Genomic DNA, 6,317 nt, shown 5'->3' on the forward strand with positions numbered 1-6,317 from the left:
GGTCACGTTGCTTCTTATTTCTCTATTTTCTGCTAAAATTTGCATAAAGTTATATTTTCTTCCCAAAATATTTAGTGGAATTCATTAGCACAGCTATCTGGGCCTTGAGTATTCTCTGTGGAAAGATTTTTTTTTTCATATGGATTCTACTGAAGTAGCTAAAGAACTCCTCTGATAATTTATTTTTCCTGTGTCCATGTTTATGACTTTCTTTTTCTAGAAATGTCTATTTCACCTACTCTTTAAAATTTATTGTGATAAAGTTGTTCATAATATCTCTTTGTTTCCCTAATATTAGCACTACAGTTATTTTAACTAAATAAATATAATGTTCAAGCAAATTTCTTCATATTATCATCATAATAAATTTCAAAAAGTAAAATCACTGGGACCAAAGGCTACTGAAAGACTGTAGATTTTACTAAAAAGTTTGATACTATCAGAAATATAGAACAATGCATTTTTTTGTAGCCTTGGCCATACTTCATATAATAATCATATTCCTTTTTATCTATCTTTTTGGTCAGTTTTTATATACCGAAAATAGTATTCTTCTACTTAATTTTATTTGCATGTCTTTAAATTTATTTGAAGGCTGAGCAATCTTTTTCTAAATTTATATTGGTCGTATATGTTTCTTTGTGAATTGACTATCCACATCTTATGAATTACATTTTGATTTAAAAGACTGAACAGGCAAACTCTACAAACAGGAAAAAAACTATTTCAAACTATTTCAGAATGACTACTGACTGAAATGTGTTACTAGTAGGATGACATTGTTTCTTATTTAAAACACTATAAATTGTACATTTTTATGTGTATGCGGGCAACAAAATTTTGCAGCTAGCTATTTTACATAACACTTCTCTGTCAGCTTTATTTGTAGAGATCTACTTCTATGCATATTTTCAAGATGAAAAAGACAACATAAATGTTTGCCAAGTTATATTGTACATTAAAAGCACCATTATACCAAATTGCCTCTTGAAATAAAATTGCTTTATAATAAACAAACTAATAAAATTAAGATGCAACAGATGACTTCAACAGATCTCAGAAGTCTAAGTTGTTGCGAAAAATATTCAAAATAATTTCCTAGAATTGGCAAAATACAGCAACAGATATATCATCAGTTTTTGATTAACAGTGAATAATGTGTATAATTTGAAAAGTGCATGTTAATTTTAAAAACAAGCTATAATTTCTTACTAATTACTCAAGATCAATTTTTAAAACAATTGCTTTACAGCTGATCTAAAAAGCAATCCACATTTGCAAATAAGTACTTTAATAGGTACAGGAATGTTGTGAAGTATTAATCCATGGAGTGTACATGAATGAAACTCTGGGAAATAGTGTAGCTTAATTATATAACTGCTATAACAAATATTCTTATTATGGAATCTTGAGAAAATGTGTAAAATTCTAAGTGGATAAATAGAAAATGATATCAGTTAATTAACCTTGAGTTATTTTCACTTGCATGTATGTGTATCTGTGTGGCTGTGATTGTGTGTCCTTATAACAAGGGCATGTGTGGGTGTTAAATGTGTCCCTGTAGATTTCTAGTGGATTTTCTCAGCGCTAATGCCTCCGTCAATGTAAATGTAATATTTCTATTTTCTTAGTTTCTGTTGTAACACTGCTTTTTCTATTCCTCTAATTCCAACTTTTGAAAATCTTGCAGTTTATCTTTGCCCTGTGACGCAGCCTAGGATGGTGGTTCCAAGCTCATGTCCTAGAATCAGACAACTGTATTCCAAAGACTTCACCGTTATTAGCTGTAAGAAATTGGATAAAGTCCTTAACCGCTACAAGCTTTCATTTTCTTTTTTATAAAATTATAATAGTATTTCCTACTTCACAAAATTGTTGTGAAGAGTAAACCAATATATCCTTTTTCAGAGACTGACACCTTGCCTGGCTACTCAAACACTAAACCTGATAGTCATTCCAGATGCCATCCCTTCTCTACTCTACTCCCTAACATCGTGTCCTATCAGTTCACGTTCCTGAAACGTCTACAGTCCAAAATCATCCCATCTCAACCACAAGTAAATCCTCATCATCATTCTCCTGTATTGCTTTCATCAATAATTGCCTACTTTGCTTCCTTCGATTTTCTCCCTCCAACTCATTCTCCCAAATAGTGATATTTCCAAAATATGAAACTAATGACTAATCCAATGTAGACCATGGACAGGGGGAAGGCTCCCCATTTGGCTCCCCAAAGCTCTTTGCTGTCTGGCCTTCAGTCCCTTTCTAGCTCCTGAGATTGGTTTCCTTCTTTCTACTCACATCCTCTACGTCCATCAAACCTATTTGTCTGTTGGGTTCTAGACATGCTGAGCTCTTTTACAGTTCCACAGCTTTTCTCAGGCTTATTTATCCCTTATTTTCGAAGAACCATCTCCAGGATCATGTCCTCTGTGAATTATTCCCTATCTCCTTCCTCTCCTCATGCCTACCTAAGGTAGAACTGACTTCTCTCAGTACGTTCCCACTATACTCTATACAAACATGTACTTGCATGCAGCCACTCGGTGCCCTTGTCTGTGTATTTCCCACTATTGCATTCTAAAGGTTGTACCTTCAGCATCAAATGTATGACCAATAAAAAGCACAAAATAAATGTTTATTGAATAAATGAGTATATAAGTTCAACAGCTCTCTAATCTCATTTCACTAAGGTGATTAATCAAAAGAAGTACTAAGAGCAAATTATATGTACTTCTCTATCAGTTCCTGCAAAAGATTTACAGATCTGTGTTTTCATTATTTTTTCATATTTACAAGTAAATCTAGTACATGGTATCAAGTGGCTTTCTCATCCCGAAGCTATTTTACATAGCAGAGAAAATCTGGAAGAGAAAGAAAATATCTCCTAGAATACTAAGTCTTCTCTTCTTATTATTTTTAAATTCCCTGGAAACTTTATTATATACACATATAGCATCCATTATTCTTTGCTATGTATAAGGTTAGCTCTCTGGAAGGTATCTTGACAGATAGAGCAAGATGGATACCAGGTTATTGGATGACTGATTCAGAGAAACACTGAAAAATACTGTAGTAGTCTACAGCCATGCCACCCCGAATGTGCCCGATCCTGTCTGATCTTGGAAGCTAAGCACGGTCGGGCCTAGTTAGTACTTGGATGGGAGGCCACCTAGAAATACCAGGTGCTGTAGGCTTTTTTTTTTTTTAAAGCTGCAGCAGCTTTATCATTCTTAATAAAGAACTTGATAACCATATTTTAATTTCTAAAGTCAAAATTTTAAAGCAAGTTTTATTATATTGAGAAAAAAAGGTCATTAATTTTGCAGTTCTAAAATACTAGAATTCCACATTAGCATTGATAGGGTACTCTCAAAACCAGTTCCAAAAAAAAAAAAAGAACGAATCCATTTTCTATTGATCTCTGACCCATTTTTGAGGCACAACTGATCTGAAAAACTCTGCCCAAATAGATAGTTGATAGCTTGAGAAATACTGTCAAGTTATTAAGTAAAAAGAATTATCACCAATGCTTGTAGTATTCATCTAAAATCAGTACGTAAAGACCACAATATTCTAGAAATACAAATGAGAATCTCACAGGTTAGGAATCAGCAAGAAACATTTGGAAATAAGTTTTCAATTACTGTCTCTTAAATAGCTTTTGTGTGCCAGCAGTAAGGACCAATGTGATCAAATAGTGCTGGCCCCCAAGAAGATTATACTCTAATAGGGAAGTTCAATACAATCAGTTACAATAAAATATCATGAGTGTTATGACAATGTAAGTGGAGCACTCTATGAGAACTAAACTCTATTTTTATATTTCATGTTGCATTCACAGAAAGAAAACTTTTTAAATGAGTTTTCTGTAAGGAGTAATGCACTTGCCCACACTGGGGAAAGTCTTTAGGCGTCCATCCAGTTCTGATGGCTATATGTAAAAGTGTCTAGATGTATTCTTTAACTAAAAATTTATGAAAAAAAAGTATTAACAAGCATGATTGAATCCTCTTTGTAAGAGCAATTTATTTTGCCTTTCCATAACAAAAATAAATTATGCAACTATAATAGGTAATTATACAATTTTTTACATCCTCCACCCTGAGGAAATGGAGAGATGCTTAAGCTGGTTACAACTAAAAGAAGGGCCTCATTCTGGCCTCCTCTCCATTTCTCCTTCCAGAGACTTTTCTGGATCATTTTGTGTTCTATTTGATTCCTTCCCTTTTCTGATGTTCTTGTGCAGAGGCTAAATTTTTAGTATTTGTAGAATGTCCTTAGACTTTGTAAACTTATTCAAATTTCACATTCATCATAATGTGCCTGGAATGAGCTCTATAAAGCAGAGACAGACAGTGAAATTTGTTAAACTGAAGATGGTGCTCCTTTTGGTGTAAGAATGAGTTCCTATTTATAGTCTAAATTATAAATAAATTCCCCATTGGGCAGAAATATACATGCTAGATATTTTCTAGATGTCTAAGACCATTAAATATTTCCTGGCTACAATCATTCAGAAGTTTTTCCAATATAGCCACTTGAAACTCAATATTCTTTAGGACAATGTTTCTTTAACTTGAGATACAATCTTACCGGTATAACAATTATGTAAGAAATTGAAAAGACATTTTCATAAAAGTTTTCGTTTCTTAACTCGCTGTTTCCTAAACTGTGGTCTGTGGATATGTTCCTGGGTGCCCATAACAAAAAATTTTTTAAAAAGATTTGTGCACTATCAAATTTGAGAAACATTTATATTGTTATACCTGCTCCCAAAGAAGAAACTTTGAGAGACTCCCTTCCAACCCCTCTCTTTCCTTCTCTTCAGATATTACCTAAAAAAAAAAAAAAAAGACCAGCCATGGACCCCCTCTCCTAAAAAAGTGTACATCTTACAGGTTTTTAATGGTTTCTATAACATTGGAGCCAAAAAAACACTCCAAGTTAAGAACCACAGAGTCTACACTAAAGAATAGCAGTTTCCTAATCTAATACGAAATATTTTAATGCTTTAAGGCCCATGATCTTCTAATAGATTGTCTTCTTAGACAATCTATTGTCTAAGAAATATCACTTAGAAATGTACACTATCATGAATCGCCAGCTATCATCTATGACAGTATTTCCCAAAATGTGTTCTGGAGAGTAATGGTACAGGGAGATGTTCTGTGAAGAAAAATAAATATAGAAACACATTCTGTAGTCCATATAGTGGATTGAACCAAATGAAATTACCATTTGGAGAAAATTTCAAATGGTTCAAACTAACAATATTTGACTGTATCAATAAAGTTAACGCCTACAGTTATTTTCTTCTGCCCATAATCTTGCTAAACAATTCATTTGAACTTATGTTGTTGCCAGTGAATGTACTAGCAATTTTACTTGGTCAAAAACCAAACTGATGTTCAAAAAAAAAATCAATCATTTTGCTTTATATGACTCAGTGAGCTACTAAGACAGCTTGCATAATTAAGCCTGACAGTCCTAAATCAAATCTGAGATAAAACAATGCATGGTGAGTAGTAAAACCGATATTTGCAAGAGTGATGGGATGGGGGAGAGAGCAAATGTTTTCCCAGCACTCCTGCATGTTACGGGAGCACACAATGAAAGGTTAAAAGAGCTGCAATATATTTTGCACACTGCAGTGGCTATTGATACTGAGAACCTTTTAGAAGTTCACCTCTACCATTCAAACAGTATAGACCACCATCATCTATTTATCACATTTTAATAGGAATTCTATAAGAATAGATTTTATTCCATTGTATTTGTCGTATGTCATTATCTGGGTCATATCTCTTGTTAGAAACACTGTTTAGTCCATCCAGCCTCGATATGAATAGAAAGCTTTTACCACATAAGGTCAGTTTGTTCTGTTTGGGGGATGGTGTAATGCAACCAACTACAAAATAAGCCAATGTAATATTAATTCCCATTTCACCAACCTTATGAGTAGAAATTAAAGATACTAACTAAAGTATGTGTAATAATCAGGATTTTGTACTAGTCTTCAAATAGTGCCATATACATATATATATATATATATATAATATATACATACACGCATATATATAATATATATATACACACCCACACACATATATATAATATATATATACACACACACAGACACACACATAAGTATATATGTATAATATACAAAAAATATTCATACATTTTTTTATTAAAGTGCAGAAGATAATTTTTATGGTTTTCTTTATGGCTTATTTTCATTATTTTACCATTCGATACACGAATTTGTACCTTGTTTCCAAGATACTAAGTAATTGTACATGTCTAATCTACCA

General features: G+C 32.8%; 1 pseudogene; it reads left to right on the forward strand.

Moving 5' to 3' along the window:
* Positions 1-3,078: 3,078 nt before the first annotated feature.
* Positions 3,079-3,197, forward strand: LOC120613559 (uncharacterized; annotated as a pseudogene).
* Positions 3,198-6,317: the final 3,120 nt, after the last annotated feature.

This window comes from Pteropus medius, unplaced genomic scaffold, assembly GCF_902729225.1.
Source record: "Pteropus medius unplaced genomic scaffold, Ma_sr-lr_union100, whole genome shotgun sequence".
In the NCBI taxonomy this organism is placed as follows: domain Eukaryota; kingdom Metazoa; phylum Chordata; class Mammalia; order Chiroptera; family Pteropodidae; genus Pteropus; species Pteropus medius.